The sequence below is a fragment of the Macaca fascicularis genome, chromosome 4 (assembly GCF_037993035.2).
Source record: "Macaca fascicularis isolate 582-1 chromosome 4, T2T-MFA8v1.1".
In the NCBI taxonomy this organism is placed as follows: domain Eukaryota; kingdom Metazoa; phylum Chordata; class Mammalia; order Primates; family Cercopithecidae; genus Macaca; species Macaca fascicularis.
In genome coordinates, this window is record NC_088378.1 from 157,931,875 (window position 1) to 157,953,048 (window position 21,174).

The 21,174-nt window shown below is 45.9% G+C and overlaps 1 long non-coding RNA gene across 2 annotated transcripts in view; it reads left to right on the forward strand.

Annotated features, from left to right (window-relative positions):
• The first annotated feature begins 5,263 nt into the window (after positions 1–5,263).
• Positions 5,264–21,174, forward strand: part of LOC123572895 (uncharacterized) — a 30,981-nt gene continuing 15,070 nt past the window's right edge. For both annotated transcript variants that reach the window (XR_010586122.1, XR_010586121.1), the window contains exon 1: positions 5,264–5,582. This is a non-coding gene — a long non-coding RNA (uncharacterized lncRNA). The remainder of the gene's footprint in view (positions 5,583–21,174) is intronic.

The following is a 21,174-nucleotide window of genomic DNA, read 5'->3' on the forward strand; positions in this document are numbered from 1 at the left end:
CACTCCAGCCTGGGCAACAGAGCAAGATTCTATCTCAAAAAAAAAAACCATGGCCTGGCATGGTGACTCATGTCTGTAATCCCAGCACTTTGGGAGGCCGAGGTAGGTGGATCATTTGAGGTCAGGAGTTTGAGACCAGTCTGGCCAATATGGTGAAACCCTGTCTCTACTAACAATACAAAAAATTAGCCAGGTATGGTGGCACATGCCTGTAGTTCCAGCTACTTGGGAGCCTGAGGCAGGAGAATAGCTTGAACCTGGGAGGCGGAGGTTGCAGTGAGCCGAGATCATACCATTGCACTCCAGCCTGGGTGACAGAGTGAGACTCTATCTCAAAACAAACAAACAAACAATAGAAAAATGTACTTAGTACACCAATAACATGATTAATTATTTGGATTTTTTTTTAATTTTTATTTTTTTGGGGGGCAGAATTTTGCTCTTGTTACCCAGGCTGGAGTGCAATGGCTCATTCTCGGCCCTCTGCCTCCCAAGTTCAAGCAATTTTCCTGCCTCAGCCTCCCAAGTAGCTGGGACTACAGGTGCCTGCCACCACCACACCCGGCTAATTTTTTGTATTTTCAGTAGAGATGGGGTTTCACCGTGTTAGCCAGGATGGTCTTGATCTGCTGACCTTGTGATCCGCCTGCCTCGGCCTCCCAAAGTCCTGGGATTACATGTGTGAGCCACCGCGCCCAGCCTGGGGGCCCCATAATTCTTTGTAGCGGGTTGTGGGGGGGCTATCCTGTTCATTGCAGAATGTTTAGAGGCATGCGTGGCCTCCATTTCCCACCTGTAGTGCTGCCTTCTACCCCCAGCTGTGACAATCAAAAATATCTCCAGACATTGCCAAATGTCCCCTGGGGGTAAAAATTGCCCCACTGGCCTCCAGTTATGTAAACTTTTCACATTTCTTTGAAATTAATACATGCTTGTGGGGAAAGTTTGGAAAATCGTTGTAATAGAGGTAAAAATACTATTTTAAACCACGACAGCTGCTTCCCCTCAGGGAGTGGCAGAATTCCTCTCTGGAGTAAGTAGCCTTTTGTTGGGTAAAATACCTTGACTGGCTGCTTCTTTGGTGAAATGCAAAGGGGAGGCTCTTCCCCAGGCCTGGTGGATGGAGGCCCTGAAACACTCTGCATTACAAATGAATAGGAATTTGTGGGTGGTGATGGAGGAAGGAGGGGAGAAGTGAGGTAAAGGAGGGGTTTGAGGGAATGGGAGGGGGCTGGCTGCAGGGTGACAGGTGGCAGCCTGGGGCTGTGCAGATGTGGGTGGGTGAGAAGGGTACTAGGGCGGGGGTGGCTGGAGGAATTTTAAGTGCTGTGATGAAATGGGCACCCTTCTCTGCCCTTCATCAAGTGCCACTCCTCCGCGAAGCCTGTGACACACAAAGTCCTGTGTCAATGGTTCATAAGAAATCGGGAAAGTGCAGGGAAAAGAACAGCTGAGGGAGACGAGTTGTCCGTGGGACTGAGGGTGGAGCGGGGGACAGGAAATGAGAGCCTCAGATGGAGAAGCCCAAGCCTCGAAGGGGGAGGATCCAAGACTTCATTCTGGAGGTGGGAGAGGGGGTCCGAGTGAAATTTATGTAACTCTCAAAGGAGGCAATGATTTAGGCTATTAATTCTGTATAGGAAAATTTGCAGTATTTCCTTCCATTATTTTTTTCCATGCATGTTTTTAATGCAGTTAATCTTGCTGTATATGGCCATTTTTTTTTGTCCGCTGCATCAGTCCCCTGAGGGGCGGGAGATATTTTCGGTCACTGCCAATGTCACCATTTTGTGCAGTGCCAGGTGGAGACAAAGTCGCTGGAATTACAGCCGGCTGGTACCTCTGGAGCAGCTGGGTCCCTGGAGGGCAAAGCTGTCTTGAACTGCTTGCAAAGGAGTGAGGGAAAATGTGTGTGTGTTGTGTGTTTGTGTGACAGGCACATGGGAGTGGGTGGGAAGTGGATAGTGTAACTTCTCCTACCTTTATTATTTCTTTTTTTTTCTTTTTTTTTTTTTTTTGAGACGGAGTCTCGCTCTGTCGCCCAGGCTGGAGTGCAGTGGCCGGATCTCGGCTCACTGCAAACTCCGCCTCCTGGGTTCACGCCATTCTCCTGCCTCAGCCTCCGGAGTAGCTGGGACTACAAGCGCCCGCCACCTCGCCCGGCTAGTTTTTTGTATTTTTTAGTAGAGATGGGGTTTCACCGTGTTAGCCAGGATGGTCTCGATCTCCTGACCTCGTGATCCACCCGTCTCGGCCTCCTAAAGTGCTGGGATTACAGGCTTGAGCCACCACGCCCGGCCAACCTTTATTATTTCATTATTTTTATTTTTATTTTTTTGAGACGGAGTTTTGCTCTTGTTGCCCAGGCTGGAGTACAATGGCACGATCTTGGCTCACTGGAACCTCCGCCTCCCAGGTTCAAGCGATTCTTCTGCCTCAGCCTCCCGAGTAGCTGGGACCATGCCCGGCTAATTTTTTAAAAATATATTTTTAAGGCCGGGTGCGGTGGCTCATGCCTGTAATCCCAGCACTTTGGGAGGCCAAAGCGGGTGGATCACCTGAGGTCAGGAGTTCGAGACCAGCCTGACCAACATGGAGAAACCCCGTCTCTACTAAAAATACAAAATTAGCTGGGCCTGGTGGCACATGCCTATAATCCCAGCTACTAGGGAGGCTGAGGCAGGAGAATTGCTTGGACCTGGGAGGCAGAGTTTGCGGTGAGCCGAGATCGTACCATTGCACTCCAGCCTGGGCAACAAGAGTGAAACTCCGCCACAAAAAAAAAAAAAAAAAAAATGTTTTTAGTAGAGACCGGGTTTCACCATGTTGGCCAGGCTGGTTTTGAACTCCTGACTTCTGATTCATCTGCCTTGGCATCTCAAAGTGCTGGCATTACAGGCGTGAGCCACCGCGCCCGGCCATTCTCCTTCCTTTATGATACTCTCTTCCGCAAACAGGGCTCTCAAAGGTCCCTCAGAGATTTAGTAAACAGGCCTTTTGGTTTTTCACTTTGCCTTTTTTGCTTGTAACTTAGACTAGAGTCCTTGCAAATTAGGTCCAAGGTTTATCTGCAAGTAGGGCACCATGAGGTTTTGTCCTAAGATGAAGTTCTGTTTTAGGATTAGTTCTCTCCCAGGGGCCTCTGCCAACTCTCCTGCAACTCACTTGCGGGGCTGCCTCCCAGCCCCTCCGGATGGACTGAAGCCTAGGAAGTACCCAGGTGAAATGCAGGGTTACGTTCAAGCCACAATGTTACCGGAAAGTTGTCCTCATTCAGACCCCAAGAGAGGGTTTTTGGATCTCACACAAGAAAGAACTCGGGGAATATCCATAGAGTAACGTGAAAGCAAGCTTATTAGGAACGTAAAGGAATAAAAGAATGGCTACTCCAGTGGCAGAGCAGTGGCATGGGCTGCTCAACTGAGTACACTTCTAGTTATTTCTTAATTATATGCTAAACAAGGGATGGATTATTCATGAAGTATCCAGGAAAGGGGTGGGCAATTCCCGGAACTTAGGGTTCCTCCCCTTTTTAGACCATATAGGATAATTTCCTGATGTTACCATGGCATTTGTAAACTGTCATGGTGCTGGTGGGAGTGTCTTTTAGCGTGCTAATACCTTATAATTAGCATATAATGAGCAGTGAGGATGACCAGAGGTCACTTTCGTCACCATCTTGGTTTGGGTGGGTTGTGGCCAGCTTCTTTACCGTCACCTGTTTTATCAGCAAGGTCTTTATGACCTATATCTTGTGTCGACCTCCTATCTCATCCTGTGACTAAGAATGCCTAACTTCGGCTGGACGCAGTGGCTCACGCCTGTAATCCCAGCACTTTGGGAGGCTGAGGCGGGCAGATCACCTGAGGGCAGGAGTTGGAGACCAGCCTGGCTAACATGGTGAAACCCCGTCCCTACTAAAAATACAAAAATTAGTCAGGTGTGGTGGCGGGCACCTATAATCCCAGCTACTCGGGAGGCTGAGGCAGGAGAATTGCTTGAACCTGGGAGGTGGAGGTTGCAGTGAGCCCAGATCACGTCATTGCACTCCAGCCTGGGCAACAAGAGTGAGACTGTCTCAAAAAAAAAAAAAAAGAAAGAAAGAAAAAAAAGAATGCCTAATCTCCCGGGAATGAAGCCCAGTAGGTCTCAGCCCCTATTCAACATGGAGTCACTCTGGTTCGAGCGCCTGTCACAATGACAACCCTTTGTCAACCTTCTACACCACCCCCTAACTCACACAGGTCAACACAAATACCGTTAGCCAGTGGAAAAGACAGTCCTTTTAAGATGAAACCGGAGAGCTAATAAGCCTGGAGGTAGTGGTGCCTCCAGGTAAAACTATGAGGGAGGATGCCACCATCTGGTTCACACAGTAGTTCATCACCCACCTTCTCCTTTCTTTCCTATTCTCTCTTCATGGACACAGCTCTGCCCATAGCTTGCCACATTTGTTTTTCAAAGGTGTGTGTGTATAAGGGGTTTGGTTAACTGAGGACACTTGAATACTACGATAAACAGAATTCTGTCCTATTCTCCCCCTCCCCTAGCCCCCATTCATAGGTTGAAGATTATAGGGGAGAAAAAATTTTCTCTGCCCTCTTATGTTCAGGATCTCTGGGCCTGCAAATTAAACTGACAGAAGACATATTAACAGCAGAGAAAAGGTATATGCTCACAAAAGAAGTAGATGGTTCTTTAAATGGTTAAAGTTAGAGGCTTATACATCTAACTTAGCAGGGGAAAGGGAGGAAGAGCAAAAGCTTTTATGTGAGGAACAAATAGGTTTCTTTAGGAAAGACAAATGGGTTTTTAGGAGAGCAAATGAGAGATAAAGTTTGTGATAATGATTGTTTATACAGGTATGAGCGATCTTTCCGTCTCCTTCAGGACCATAAAACCCCTGAAGAAGGGATTGGGGGTAGCTTTTATTCGTGTTCTCCCTTCTGGGAGTAGATATGACCTGAAGAGGGGATTTACAGCAGCTTTATTTCCTAGAAGTTGCTGTTTTTAGTTCGGTAAGGGAAGTTCTGAGAAAGCTTGTTTCTGCATCTGTGGATTCTCAGTTGCCATATGCCAATGTGGCATATTATGGGGTAGCATATTCTGATCTCCTTCAATCTCTAACCCCCACTGTGATTGTATTTGGAGCCGGGGCCTATAAGGAGGTAATTAAGGTTAAACGAAGTCACGAGGGCGGGGCTGTAATCTAATAGGAGTTGTATCCTTCTTTTTTCTTTTTTTTTTTCTGAAACATCGTCTTGCTCTGTCACTCAGGCTGGAGTGTAGTGGCGCGATCTCAGGTCACTGCAACCTCTACCTCCCGGGTTCAAGTGATTCTGCTGCCTCAGCCTCCCCAGTAGCTGGGATTACAGGCTCCCGCCATCATGCCCGGCTAACTTTTGTATTTTTTGTAGAGACGGGGTTTCACCATGTTGGCCTGGAACTTCTGACCTCAAGCGATCCTCCCGCCTTGGACTCCCAAAGTGGTGAGATTACAGTGTGAGCCACTGCACCCAGCCCACATTATAAAAAGGCCAACCCTGGTGAGGTACCGCAATTTCTGTGCTGAGTCAAAAAAGGTAAGAGAATTTTGCAAATCACCTATTTGCTGCTAAAAGATAAGAATTGCATCACGTGAAGTCTTACCCTCTGCTATCCTTTCTGCTAGAAACCAGCACGACGTTGTTCAGGGTAGAGTGTTACCTGCCAGTGAGTCTGAATCTGGGACTCTAGCCTTGGAACCTCCTGTTCCCCCTTCCAGCGGGCCCTGATAGAAGAGAGGGGCTCCAGGGACCCTAATCAGATGCATGCGATCATCTGGAAATGTTTAAAGTCCTAAGAACAGATAGAAACCATGTTGCTGATTGGTTCCTTATTTTGAGTTGGGCCTGCTTCATTGTTTAAGATTCCACTCTCATTTGTTGGGATTTTCTCTTCAGCATGGTAAAAAGCAAACTTATTCTGCCATATGAGAACAGGACCTTCTAAACTGGGCTTTGAAGTTTGCAGCTTTGTAACGAGTCAGCCATCTGAAAGCCTCTGCTTTCCAGCCGGCTCCAACCAACCCACAGCTACTGATTAGCATATCAAAGAGTGGGCATGTCCTGATGGGCTCCGGTAGTGGCACTAGCTCACTGGTTTTTGGTGGCCCATGTTTCGGACAGAAGGAGATCTAGTGCCTGATGCTGGGTGGTTACCATTTCACCTCTCATTCCATTTCCTCTCCTCTTCCGGCTGTGTGCTTAAAAACACATACCACACACATACATCCAAAACCCAGCCCTCGTTTTGAATGATAAAAAGGAATCAGAAATGAGGAACAAGGAAAGGAAACGAACGGGAGGCTTTTAAAGAGGGATAAAGCCCTATCTTCCTCTCTCATCCCTCTCTAAAATCCAAACAACTCCCACAGATAAATACACTAAGTATTCTAAAGTTATTTTAGTGTCTTGGTTTTGACTAATTGCTGGGTTAGAAAAGAACCTTCAAAAAGGTTGGCGGAAGCAATTTAGAGTAAATTTTACCATTGCCCTGGGGTGCTGATCCCAAATAATCGCAACCCTTAATAGCCAAGCTGAGCTGGAGACTGCCTGGTTATTTTTATCCTAACGAGAGACTCTGGCACTGCCAAGGAAATTGTCTCTCCGGGAGAGTACTGCCTCTGTGACTTGACCAGCAGCAGTAATAAGTTTGTGGGGCCCCCAAACGGGTGTGTAGAAACAGGTGACCTTGAATACAGATGAGGGGAAAGGAGAGAAAATGGACAGAAACCAAAGACTCCCAAGATAACACATCTTGGAAATAAACAAAAGTCTACAGAAATTAAATGAGGGATAAAAGACAGAAAGACTCCTCTAATGAACTGATTTTGAAAGAAAATCATTTGAATTCTTTTCATGTTAAAAGTATAAACAAGGTAGACCTGTCTTCTTGAAAACTGAATTATATGACTTTTATTTTTAAATCCCTAGTATATGTAAGGGAGAGGATAGCAATACATTAATTTCTCCCCAAAGTTTCAGCTGTTTATTGAGTTTAAAAAAAATCAGAGCCGGGTGTGGTGGCTCATGCCTATAATTCCAGCACTTTGGGAGGCCAAAGTGGGCGGATCACCTGAGGTCAAGAGTTCAAGACCAGCCTGGCCAACAAGGAGAAACCCCATCTCTACTAAAAATAAAAAATTAGCTGGGTGTGGTGGCGCATGCCTGTAATCCCAGCTACTTGAGAGGCTGAGGCAGGAGAATCTCTTGAACCCGGGAGGTGAAGGTTGTGGTGAGCCAAGATCGCACCACTGCACTCTGGCCTGGGTAACAAGAGCAAGACTCAAAAAAAAAAAAAAAAAAAAAAAAATTAGAAAGGAATTGCATCAACATAGTTAGATTTTTTTCCCCTCTGTTTTTCTTTTTAGAGACGGGGAGTCTTGCTATGTTGCCCAGGCTGGACTCATACTCCTGGGCTTAAGCTATCCTCCTGCCTCAGCCTCCATAGTAGCTGGGACTACAGGCTAGAGCCACGACGCCTGGCTTAATTAGTCAACATAGTAACAGTAGAAATATTTGGGTAGATTATGGATTATTTTATCTTGTTTTTTATACTTTTTTGGGTGTTTTTCAAATTTTTTTGTACAATAGGGATGTATCCATTTTATATAAAAAAGTAGCCTGCTATTAATAAAGATCATGGATTACATTTGGAACTGGATGGGGGGATGGCTGCCTTCCGCTGTTACATAAATTATGGACACCATAGAATTTAAGGTAGAAAGAACTTTGGCTGATTATTTCCCTCTCTCAATTCAAAGGTGAGAGAACTGAGGAACCACTGAGGAACCTTGGTTAAATCCAGGGTCACATCACTAGCTGTCAAAGGATCAGGGTCTAGTGCTCAGTAGCCACCAGACACACATGGCTATGGAGCATTTGAAACGCGCCTGCTCCTAACTGACGTGTGATGCAAGTGTAAAATATAAGTTGCATTTTGAAGAATCTTTTGCTCCATGTATGAGAAAATGTAAAATATCTCAGTAATTTCCACATTGATTACATGTTGAAATGATAGTATTTTGATATGCTGTTGCTCTTCATTCATTTTAGCGTGGTTATTAGAATATTTAAAATGACATATAGGGGCTGGGCACCGTGGCTCACGTCTGTAATCCCAGCACTTTGGGAGGCTGAGGCAGGAGGATCACCTGAGGTCAGGAGTTCAAGATAAGCTTGGCCAACATGGTGAAACCCCGTTTCTACTAAAAATACAAAAATTAGCCAGGCATGGTGGCACGGGTCTGTGATCCCAGCTACCCAGGAGGCTGAGGCAGAAAATCGCTTGAACCTGGGAAGTGGAGGTTGCACTGAGCTGAGATTGCACCATTGCACTCCAGCCTGGGCAACAAGAGTAAAACTTTGTCTCAAAAACAAAATGAAACAATTAAACAGGCTGGGCGAGGTGGCTCACTCTTGTAATCCCAGCACTTTGGGAGGCCCAGGTGGGTGGATCACCTGAGGTCAGGAGTTCGAGACCAGCCTGGCCAACATGATGAAACCCCGTCTCTACTAAAAATATATAAAAACTACCCAGGCGTGGTGGCAGACACCTGTAATCCCAGCTACTTGGGAGGCTGAGGCAGGAGAATTGCTTGAACCCAGGAGACAGAGGTTGCGGTGAGCCGACATGGTGCCACTGCACTCCAGCCTCAGCAACAGAGTGAGACTCCGTCTCAAAAAAAAAAAAAAAAAAAAAAAAAAAAAGAAAACATACGGGGCTCTCATTCTATAAGTCTGGTGCTTAAGTGTTTTTGCACCATTACATTTCAAGGTAAAATCACAATTACTTTTGCACCAAACTAGTATTTCTTTTGGACAACACTGGTGTAGAATACGGATCTGGATTCTCTGTCCAGTATTCTCTTCATACACTGCTTTGAAATATAGAATGTCAAAAGGTAAGGAAAAATTTCCTTCCCCTTTTCTAGAGTTAGGTAGTTAACCACAGTTCATATTATTATTGATTTGATAGTTTCTTGTTCTGTTGAAGATGTGTAGTTTGTATCTGCTACAGCTAATAGAGATTTGTTTATTGCATAATCACACATAGATTTTCGTGTCTAAGGTGTTTCCTTGCAGTTATTTTTGGCTGTTAGGCATCATTACCACTAGTGATCAAGCAGTTTTCCTTGTCTCCCCCTCAAAAAGACTCAGAACAATGACAAAACCCATGGACTCTAAAATCAAATTTTGGGAAGTGCCAGAAATTACTTTTTTTTTTTTTTTTTTTTTGAGACAGAGTCTCGCTCTGTCGCCCAGGCTGGAGTGCAGTGGCCGGATCTCAGCTCACTGCAAGCTCCGCCTCCCGGGTTTACGCCATTCTCCTGCCTCAGCCTCCCCAGTAGCTGGGACTACAGGTGCCCGCCACCTCGCCCGGCTAGTTTTTTTTGTATTTTTTAGTAGAGACGGGGTTTCACTGCATTAGCTAGGATGGTCTCGATCTCCTGACCTCGTGATCCGCCCGTCTCAGCCTCCCAAAGTGCTGGGATTACAGGCTTGAGCCACCGCGCCCGGCCACTTTTTTTTTTTTTTGAGATGGAGTCTCGCTCTGTCATCCAGGCTGGAGTGCAGTGGCACGATCTTGGCTCACTGCAAGCTCTGCCTCCCAGGCTCACGCCATTCTCCTGCCTCGGCCTCCCGAGTAGCTGGGACTACAGGTGCCCGCCACCACACCCGGCTAATTTTTCTGTACTTTTAGTAGAGATGGGGTTTCACTGTGTTAGCCAAGATGGTCTCGATCTCCTGACCTTGTGATCTGCCCGCCTCGGCCTCCCAAAGCGCTGGATTACAGGTGTGAGTCACTGCGCTTGGCCTTTTTTTTTTTTTGAAGACGGAGTCTCGCTCTGTTGCCCAGGCTGGAGTGCAGTGGCGCGATCTTGGCTCACTGCAACCTTTGCCTCCTGGGTTCAAGCATTTCTACTGTCTCAGCCTCCCAAGTAGCTGGGACTACAGGCGCCCGCCGCCAAGCCTGACTAATTTTTTTTTTGTGTGTGTATTTTTAGTAGAGATGGGGTTTCACCATGTTGGTCAGGCTTGTCTTGAACTCCTGACCTCAGGTGATCCGCCCACCTCGGCCTTCCAAAGTGCTGGGATTACAGGTGTGAGCCACCATGCCTGGCCTGTCTCTCTTATTTTTTGCCATACTCCATGTGCCTAGAGCAGTGCCTGGTTCATCAGTGGTATCTGCTATCGGTTTTGTAAATGCATGGATATGCTGTTACCTTTTAACACATACAGGAAGCACACAGAAAGAATTGTCTCAGGGCTGTTCTTTTTGGAGCAAAGGGAGACTGGGTGGGCTGCTGGGGTCCCAACAATCAGCTCTGGGACATTAGGTGATAGATGCCAAGTACTTCCCAAGTTGGTGGCACACTGTATCCAGAGTTGTTAGCCTGAGCTTTGAGTTGGTTTGGTGTCTTAGTCCCTTTATGCTACTATATCAAAATACTAAGGCCAGGTACTTTGTAAACAATAGAAATGTATTTCTTTCAGTTCTAGAGGTTGGGAAGTCCAAGATTGAGGCACCAACACTTGGTGTCTGGTGAGGGCTGGTCTCTGCCTTCAGGGTGGCCCCTTGTTGCTGCATCCTCCAAAGGGAACGGACGCTGTTCCCATCAGCCCTTTCAGAGAGTCACTAATCCCATTCATGAAGGCAGAGAGGGAATATTCCATACAGTATTCCATCGTATGGAATCACCTCCTAAAGGCTCCACCTCTTAATATTGTGCATTGCAGATTTAAGTTTCAACAGAAATTTTGGAGGGGACACAAACATTCAAACCATAGTGGGTGGTGATCTGGCCTGATTCACAGGGTTGAAAAGGGAGGAGAGAGGCAAAGCAAATGAATTGAGATCGTATCCTCCCTTTCTACCCATATCAATACGCTTTGGATGCTAGAAGTCTCTTTAATGTTTGTGATAATTCCCAAGCCATTCAGAAGAAGAGGGAAAAGAACATTACATTTACCAAGCATCTATTGTGTGTCAGGCATTTGCACTCACTATCATTTAATTCTCACAGAGATTAAATAAGGTAGCCATTTAAAAAATTGTAGTAAGAAGCAACATGAAATTTACCATCTTAACCATTTCTTTTTCTTTTTTTTCGAGACAGAGTCTCATTCTGTCACCCAGGCTGGAGTGCAGTGGAACCGTGTTGGCTCACTGCAACGTGCATCTCCTGGGTTCAAGCAATTCTCCGGCCTCAGCCTCCTGAGTAGCTGGGATTACAGACACCCACTACCACGCCGGCTAATTTTAAAAATAGTTTTAGTAGAGACAGGGTTTCACCATGTTGGCCAGGCTGGTCTTGAACTCCTGATCTCAGGTGATCCACCCACTTCGGCCTCCCAAAGTGCTGGTTTTACAGGCATGAGCCACCATGCCCGGCCTACTCATCTTAACCATTTTTCACTGTACAGTTCAGTAGTATTAAGTATATTCACATTATAGTGAAAAAGATCTACGGGACTTTTTCATCTTCCCAAAATGAAACTCGTTTTGTTTTTTTTAACTTGTATTTTAGGTTCGGGGGTACATGGGCAGTTTGTTATATAGGGAAACTCACGTCATGGGTGTTTGTTGTACAGATTATTTCATCATCCGGGTACTAGTCCTCATAGTTTTGTTTTAAATTTTTTTTCTGCTCCTCTGCCTCCTCCCACTCACCACCCTCAAGGAGACTCTAGTTTCTGTTGTGCCCTTCTTTGCATTCATGAGTTTTCTTCATTTAGCTCCCACTTACAAATGAGAATGTGTAATATTTGGTTTTCTGTTCCTATATTAGTTTGCAAAGAATAATAGCCTCCAACTTTACCTGTGTTCCCGCAAAAGACACTATCTTGTACTTTTCTTCTTTTTTTTTTTTAGACGGATTCTCACTGTGTCTCCCAGACTGGAGTGCGGTGGCACGATCTCGGCTCACTGCAAGCTCTGTCTCCCAGGTTCACGACATTCTCCTGCCTCAGCCTCCCGAGTAGCTGGGACTATAGGCGCCCGCCACCACGCCCGGCTAATTTTTTTTTGTATTTTTAGTAGAGACGGAGTTTCACTGTGTTAGCCAGGATGGTCTCGATCTCCTGACCTCGTGATCCACCCGCCTTGGACTCCCCAAGTGCTGGGATTACAGGTGTGAGCCACCACGCCCAGCCTATCTTGTACTTTTCTATGGCCGCACTCTTCCATTGAATAACTCTCCATTGGCTCCTCCCCTGGTTCCTGACAGCCACCATTCTACTTTCTCTCCCTATAAATTGAACTACCCTAGGGACCTCATGTAAGTGAAATCATACCGTATTTGTCCTCAGAGTTGATTCATGTTGGAGCGTGCGACAGGATTTCCTTCCTTTTTTAAGGCAGAATAATATTCGATGGTATGGATATAGTGCATTTTGTTATCTATTCAGTCACCGGTGAACACAGGAGTTGTTTCCATCTTTTGGCTGTTGTTAATGCTGCTGTTATGAACATAAATGGGTATGTAAGGACCTCTTTGAGACCCTACTTTCAATTCTTCTTCTTTTTTTCTTTTTGATACAGAGTCTCGCTCTCTCGCCCAGGCTGGAGTGCAGTGGCGCGATCTCAGCTCACTGCAACCTCCGCTTCTCAGGTTCAAGTAATTCTCCTGCCTCAGCCTCCTAAGTAGCTGGGATTATAGGTGCCCAGCACCATGCCTGGTGAATTTTTGTATTTTTAGTAGAGACAGGGTTTCACCATGTTGGCCAGGCCAGTCTTGAACTCCTGACCTTGTGATTTGCCCGCCTCGGCCTCCCAAAGTGCTGGGATTACAGGTGTGAGCTGCCACACCCGGCCTCAATTCCTTTTTTTTTTGAGACGGAGTCTCACTCTGTGGTCCAGGCTGGAGTGTGGTGGTGCGATCTTGGCTTACTGACAGCTCTGCCTCCTGGGTTCACACCATTTTTCTGCCTCAGCCTCCTGAGTAGCGGGGACTACAGGCACCCGCCACCACACCCGGCTAATTTTTTTTGTATTTTTAGTAGAGACGGGGTTTCACCATGTTAGCCAGGATGGTCTTGATCTCCTGACCTCGTGATCCTCCCGCCCCAGCCTCCCAAAGTGCTGGGATTATAAGCGTGAGCCACCACGCCCAGCCAATTCTTTTGGATATATAACCAGAAGTGGAATTGGTGGAGTAGGTAGGCATTTCTATTTCCACTTCATGAATGAAGAAACAGTGGTCTAGGGAACTCCTGTAATATGCCCATAGTCTGCAGAAAGCTGCAGAGTGAAAGCTCACCCTTGACTCTTGTCTTTGCCCATTTCCACCCCATTCTGAGGTCACAGCCTTCGCTGCATCCTTTAAGGGTAGACCTAGGTTTAACTTGGAAAGTTGGGGATTACATTTATGCATACTTGTGGCAGCAGCTGATTTTGCGGTTTACATAATTGGAAATGGGAGAAGGTTTAGAATTCTGTTTTGTCCCAGGCTCAAGTTGCATTAAGTGGTTGACAACCGTAAATTGGCTGAATTCTTTTCTGGACCCCAGATTCCAACACTGTTCTGCATTTTGTTTTAGTTTTGTGTTAATTAAGTGTTAACAGAAGTCTGGGGTGTATTGTTTTGGAATTAGCTGACCAAGGACCCATTTATAGTTTTTTAACCTTGGGCACCTCAATATTCAAAAGTAATTTTATTTTCTTTCAAAAGCAATTTTAACCTGAACTGTTCAACTGTTCTGTTTAACTATGAAGTTCTAATTTATGCCAATTATCATATTGCCAAATAGTTTTATATTCATATTAAAATTTCAAGTAGAATTTGGTGAGGAGTCTAATTTTTGTAGTGGCTCTGAGATTAAGATGTGTGAGGAGAAAAAAAGTGATTTTATTTGTTTTGTTTCTAACCCTAAGTGTTCTGTACTGTCCCTGAGTTGCCATTGGGATGTGTGGTGTTCATGGGGGAGGAAGCTGTGTGTGAAAGGAGAAGTCATGAGGAAGAGAAAGGAGGAAGGGTAGGGAAGGTAAAGGTCTGTAGAATGATTTTACATTCGATGAGATTGTCGAGATGATTTCAGACCTTTGTTTTGTTTTAATTTTTTTTCTTTACTTTTTTTTTTTTTTGAGACGGAGTCTCGCTCTGTCACCCAGGCTGGAGTGCAGTGGCTGGATCTCAGCTCACTGCAAGCTCCGCCTCCCGGGTTTACGCCATTCTCCTGCCTCAGCCTCCCGAGTAGCTAGGACTACAGGCGCCTGCCACCTCGCCCGGCTAGTTTTTGTATTTTTTAGTAGAGACGGAGTTTCACCGTGTTAGCCAGGATGATCTCGATCTCCTGACCTCGTGATCCGCCCGTCTCGGCCTCCCAAAGTGCTGGGATTACAGGCTTGAGCCACTGCGCCCGGCCTTTTCTTTTTATTTTAAACACTCTGTTGCCCAAGCTGGAGTGCAGTGGCGCGATCTTGGCTCACAGCAACCTCCGCCTCCTGGGTTCAAGCGATTCTCCTGCATCAGCCTCCCGATTTAGCTGGGGTTACAGGTGTGCACCACTATGCCCAGCTAATTCTTTGTATTTTTAGTAGAGATGGGGTTTCACTATGATGGCCAATCTGGTTTCAAACTCCTGACCTCAAGTGATCCGTCTGCCTCAGCCTCCCAATGTGCTAGGATTATAGGCGTGAGCTACTGCACCCAGCCTAATTTTTGTGTTTTTATTAGAGACGGGGTTTCACCATGTTGGCCAGGCTGGTCTAGAACTCCTGATCTCAAGTGATCCACCCACCTCGGCCTCCCAAAGTGCTGGGATTACCTGCATGAGCCACTGCACCTGGCCTCAGTCCTTCGTTTTATCCAATAGAAGGTCAAGAGCAGATAAACTGGGTATCTCATCCTGCCACACAGACGAGTGTGGTGGAATGCTGCTGGAATCCCTGAAGGTTCACTCACCCTCAGTCCAGAGGTCTCTCAATTTCCATATATGTGTTTGCATCTGCTCAGAAGTCATGTTAGGGCTCTGACAGGAAATGAAGGGCATATTCCAACTGGGTCATTTGAGGAGAGTTTATTAAGTTGGGGCAGGGCAGGGTGTTGGAAGTCCTGTGGAGAGCCAGGGTAGATCGTGGTGGGCAGTGTTACCACTGTGAGGGTGGATGGAGTGAGGAAGGGGAGAGACACTGGAGCCTGGAGAGAGCTAGACAGCTCTAGAGGGAGGAATGCCTGACAGGAGCCATGGACCCCATTTGAGAGGCTCAGCCAGCTCACAATGACTCAGTAGAACCCACACTCTGACCTGACTCTCCTCTCTCCCTCCATCATCTGCTGGGGCTCCCTGTTTGCCAAACCCTACCAGAACCCAGGGACAGCAGAGCTGTTTGATGTCATCCTTATAGATCAGCCTTTTGTGTAGAGAAGGGTGATCTAGGAGGACAAAACGGATGCCCAGCACAAAGGTTTAGAAATGCAGTTCAGGCTGGGCATGGTGGCTCGCACCTGTAATCCCAGCACCTTGGGAGGCTCCGGTGGGCAGATTACTTGAGGTCAGGAGTTCAAGACCATCCTGGCCAACATGGTGAAACACTGTCTCTACTAAAAATGCAAAAATTAGCTGGGGGTGGTGTGGGCATCTGTATTCCCAGATACTTGGGAGGAGGAGGTGGGATGATCCTTTGAACCCAGGAGGCAGAGGTTGCGGTGAGCCAAGATCATGCCACTGCACTCCAGCCTGGGTGACAGAGCAAGACCCCATCTCAAAAAAAAAAAAAAAAAAAAAAAAAGGCAATTCAAACCTCCTAAAGAAAAAAAATGTAGCTGTGTAGCTTCCATGATTCCCCAGACCCTGACTGAGTTTCTGTGGTATTTGGTTAGTGATTACTCTGTTTTTGTAGGAGCAGGCCCCTGAGTTTTGGTCTTTCTGCACTGAGCTGTGAACTTGTCATTGTCTCTTTCAGTGATTCCATGATCTGGTTGACTCTGGTGATTAGGTGGTGGCCTATGCCAATTATCACTGTGTATGTCTGGGAGGACAGAATAGCCCATATTGCAATCTGGCCATTTTCTCCATGCAATTACAGGCCTTGATTTTAATGAAACTGTTTGGGGTTTATTCTAATCAGCAAAATGAAATGTGGTGGTTACTGTAGAATTTCCTTTTGGTTGGGCACTGAAAGCATACATGAGCCTTTGGCTGCTCCTGGCTTTCATCTAAAGTCATGGGAGAATGTGGTTTCACATGGAACACGGTGGTTCCCTGCTATTCTGTTGTGAATGGAATATAGCTCTTACACGCATGACCATTATTTAATCGCAGGTGCAGAATATCTTGAGCATATCACAGCTGACTTATGTCTTCCTTTCCCCATCAGTCACACCATCCAGGAAATTGAGAATTATCCTGTTGTGAAGAAGGCTTGGACTGGCAACATGGCTTCATCCATAGAGCCATGCATATCCTTGGAGGGGGATACAGGGACTTAGTTTTGTGGTCTGAGGACATTCTTGGCCTGCTGATAAGTCATTTCTGAAATTTGTTGTGCAAGAGGAGTGGACTTTTAGCATTGAATAATAGTCTTTACATCAATTTCATGAACTTAAATAACGGGTAAATGATATACTTAGTCAGTAATCCATAGACCCAGTACCTTGGATTTTAAGACAGTCTACCTTACTTTACCTTCAACCACTTCTGTGATTTTTATAGCATTGTACTGGGGCTAAATGGAAGTGAATGGACAAATACTGTGAATTTCTTTCTTAATTAGTAAACTATTGTATATGTGGGCCCTGAGAAATAGGAGTTTCTGTAGTCAGATTGCCTGGGTTGAATCCAGGCTCTCCACTGGCTATTGGACCTCAGACAAGCTACTAAATTCTCAATTCTCTTATATGTAAGTCTCAACACTGTCTCTTTTTTGAGACAGGGTCTCACTCTGTTGCCCAGGCTGGAATGCAGAGAAAGGATCACAGCTCACTGTAGCCTCAGACTCCTGGGCTCAAACAACGCTCCTGTCTCAGCCTCCTGGGTAGCTGAGACCACAGGCAGACATCGCCACACTTGGCCAATCTTTTTTTGATTGTTTGTTTTTGTTTTTAGTAGAGACGAGGTCTCGCTATGTTGCCCAGCCTGGTCTCAAACACCTGGCCTCAAGTGATCCTCCCACCATGGCCCCCCAGAGTGTTGGGATTACAGGCATAAGCCACCATGCCTGGCCTCTATGTAAGATGAAGGAAGGTGTCTCGGTTATAATTAGGTTAAACAACATAGAACAAAACATCCCAAAGAATAGTGGTTTAGTCACATAAGTTAATTTTTCTCTTGTATGAAATAATTCTGGTGGTAGACAGCCAGGGGCTAGGTTGGCAGCTCCTTGATCATACCAGAGACCCAGGTTTCTTTTACCTCTGCTACCTTTAGTTTGTAATCTCCATCCACAAATTACAAGATGACAGTTGGAGCTCAAACCATCTCATCCATACTCCAGGCAGCAGAAAAATGGGAAAGGGCAAAGAGGGTATGCATGTCATCAATCTGTGTCTCTTCTCTTCTGGAGGTGTCACTCAACAACTTCTGTTTCCATCCTATTGGCCACTGCTAATCACCAGGTGAGCTGGTCAATTAGTGCTTTAGGGCTGGGCTCAGTGACTCACACCTGTAATCCCAGCACTTTGGGAGGCTAAGGTGGGTGGATCACCTGAGGTCAGGAGTTCGAGGCCAGCCTGACCAACATGATGAAACCCCATCTCGGCCGGGCGCGGTGGCTCAAGCCTGTAATCCCAGCACTTTGGGAGGCCGAGGCGGGTGGATCACGAGGTCAGGAGATCGAGACTATCCTGGCTAACATGGTGAAACCCCGTCTCTACTAAAAATACAAAAAACTAGCCGGGCGTGGTGGCGGGCGCCTGTAGTCTCAGCTACTTGGGAGGCTGAGGCGGGAGAATGGCGTGAACCCGGGAGGCGGAGCTTGCAGTGAGCCGAGATCACGCCACTGCACTCCAGCCTGGGAGACACAGCGAGACTCCGTCTCAAAAAAAAAAAAAAAAACAAACAAACAAACAAACAAAACAAAAAAAAAAAAAAAAAAAAAAAAAAAAGAAACCCCATCTCTATTAAAAATACAAAAATTAGCCAGGTGTGGTGGTGTGTATGTGGGATGTATCCCAGCTACTCGGGAGGCTGAAGCAGGAGAATCACTTGAGCCCGGGAGGCAGAGGTTGCGGTGAGCTGAGATTGCACCATTGCACTCCAGCCTGGGCAACAAGAGCGAAACTCCATCTCAAAATAAACAAATAGATAAATAAAAGATAAATAGTTAAATTAGTGCTTCAGTTGGGCGCCTTGAAGTTTCACATAAAATAGGGACTCTCTTCTAAGGAATAAGGAAAGAATGGATCTCCGGCAGACAACTTTCAGATTCTGCACAGGGGATGGAGACAGACTTTTGTGAGGTTGAGATGATAAATTCCCACCAAAGTGTCTAGCAAAATGGCTGGCACTAGGAAAGCACTCATTTCACACAATACACAATTATTATCTATTTATAAAGCAGTGAGACTTTTAAAAACATAGCTAAATTAAAGAGAACAACATTTATACATTTTGCCTTCAAAAGTAATCATCTTGAAAGGCAACATATCATTTCCTTTGCACGTATCCTAGCCAAAATGCCGAGAAGCGATATATCATTTTTTAAAATTTAACATGACTACATTCAGGAATACTTTCTTTTTTTTTTTTTTTTTTTTTTTTTTTTGAGACGGAGTCTCCCTCTGTCACCCAGGCTGGAGTGCAGTGGCCGGATCTCAGCTCACTGCAAGCTCCGCCTCCCGGGTTCACGCCATTCTCCTGCCTCAGCCTCCCGAGTAGCTGGGACTATAGGCGCCCGCCACCTCGCCCGGCTAGTTTTTTGTATTTTTTAGTAGAGACGGGGTTTCACCGTGTTAGCCAGGATGGTCTCGATCTCCTGACCTCGTGATCCGCCCGTCTCGGCCTCCCAAAGTGCTGGGATTACAGGCGTGAGCCACCGCGCCCGGCCCAGGAATACTTTCAGAACCAGTTTATTATTTACATAAGAACAACAGCTGGCTGGGTGCGGTGGCTCACCCCTGTAATCCCAGCACTTTGGGAGGCCGAGGCGGGCGGATCACAAGGTCAAGAGATCGAGACCATCCTGGCCAACATGGTGAAACCCCGTCTCTACTAAAAATACAAAAATTAGCCAGGCGTGGTGGCGTGCGTCTGTAGTCCCAGCCACTAGGGAGGCTGAGGCAGAATTGCTTGAATCCAGGAGGTAGAGGTTGCAGTGAGCCGAGATCGTGCCACTGAACTCCAGCCTGCCAATAGAGCGAGACTCCATCTCAACAACAACAACAAAAAAGAACAACAGCTTTATTGGTTTGTTTCCACTATCAGCTTCATCATCTGATGTATTCAATAAAAGTAGCCTTGAATGACACTCAAGGATGATGAGACTCGACCCTTGGGAATATGTTTTAAAATGTTCATAGGCTCTTAGGGAATTCGGGTTCAGTTATCTCCTATTTCTAGAAGTCAGACCTCCATACTTCCCATGCTGATGAGAGATATTTGCATAATCATAGCAGGGGAAAGTGTGTGTAAAACGTATTTGTAGCCAGGCACAGCATCTCAGGCCTGTAATCCCTTCACTCCGGGAGGCTGAGGTGGGAGGATCACTTGGGCCCAGGAATTCGAGACCAGCTGGGCAACATAGTGAGAATGCATCTTTACAAAATAAATAAATAAATAAATAAATAACTATCCAGACTTGGTGGTGCACACCTGTGATCCCAGCTACTTGGGAAGCTGAAGTGGGAGGATTGCTTGAGCATATGAGGTTGAGGCTGCAGTGAGCTATGATCTCACCACTGCACTCCAGCCTGGGTGACCGGGCAAGACTCTGTGTTAAAACAAAAGTATTAAAAAAATATTTGCCCTAACCATGAAGATTAGTGCATTTGAAAGTACTTAATATCCTTATTAACCTTTGGTCAGATATTCATGGTAATATAGGCTTATAGATAAGATTGAATAGCGATTCACTAGAATTGTACAGATACAGGTTGAGCATCTCTAATCTGAAAATCCAAAATCTGAGATGGTCCAAAATCTAAAACTTTTGTATGCCAACATGATGCCACAGGTGGAAAATTCCACATATTAATTGCTTAATATAAATTTTGTTTTATGCACAAAATTATTAAAAATATTGTGTAAAATTACCTTTAGGTTATGTGTACAAGGTGTATATGAAACATAAATAAATTTTGTGTTTAGACTTGGGTTACATTCCCAAGATATCTCATTATGTATATATAAATACCCCAAAATCTGAAAAAAATAAAAATCCAAAATCCTTCTGGTCCCAAGCATTTTGGGTAAGAGATACTCAACCTGTATTCCCATTTCTTATTGAAAGTGGTTGAACGTTTGTATAAGAAAACTTCAGCTTTTGTTGTTTTTTTTTTTTTTTTTTTGAGACGGAGTCTGGCTCTGTCGCCCAGGCTGGAGTGCAGTGGCGCGATCTCGGCTCACTGCAAGCTCCGCCTCCCAGGTTCACGCCATTCTCCTGCCTCAGCCTCCCGAGTAGCTGGGACTACAGGCGCCCACAACCGCGCCCGGCTAATTTTTTGTATTTTTAGTAGAGACGGGGTTTCACCGTGGTCTCGATCTCCTGACCTTGTGATCCGCCCGCCTCGGCCTCCCAAAGTGCTGGGATTACAGGCGTGAGCCACCGCGCCCGGCTTTTGTTTGTTTTTAACTTGTGGGTAGGACTGGTAAATATTTCTGTATGACAAAAGCTTTAGAAACACACAAGACTTATCTACATACTAAATCATGCAATTATTTTCTTTTTTATAAACTTTTTTTTTTTTTTTTTTTTTTTTTTTTGGAGATGGAGTCTTGCTCTGTAGCCCAGGCTGGAGTGCAGTGGCCGGATCTCAGCTCACTGCAAGCTCCGCCTCCCGGGTTTACGCCATTCTCCTGCCTCAGCCTGCCGAGTAGCTGGGACTACCGGCGCCCGCCACCTCGCCCGGCTAGTTTTTTGTATTTTTTAGTAAAGACCGGGTTTCACCGTGTTAGCCAGGATGGTCTTGATCTCCTGACCTCGTGATCCGCCCGTCTCGGCCTCCCAAAGTGCTGGGATTACAGGCTTGAGCCA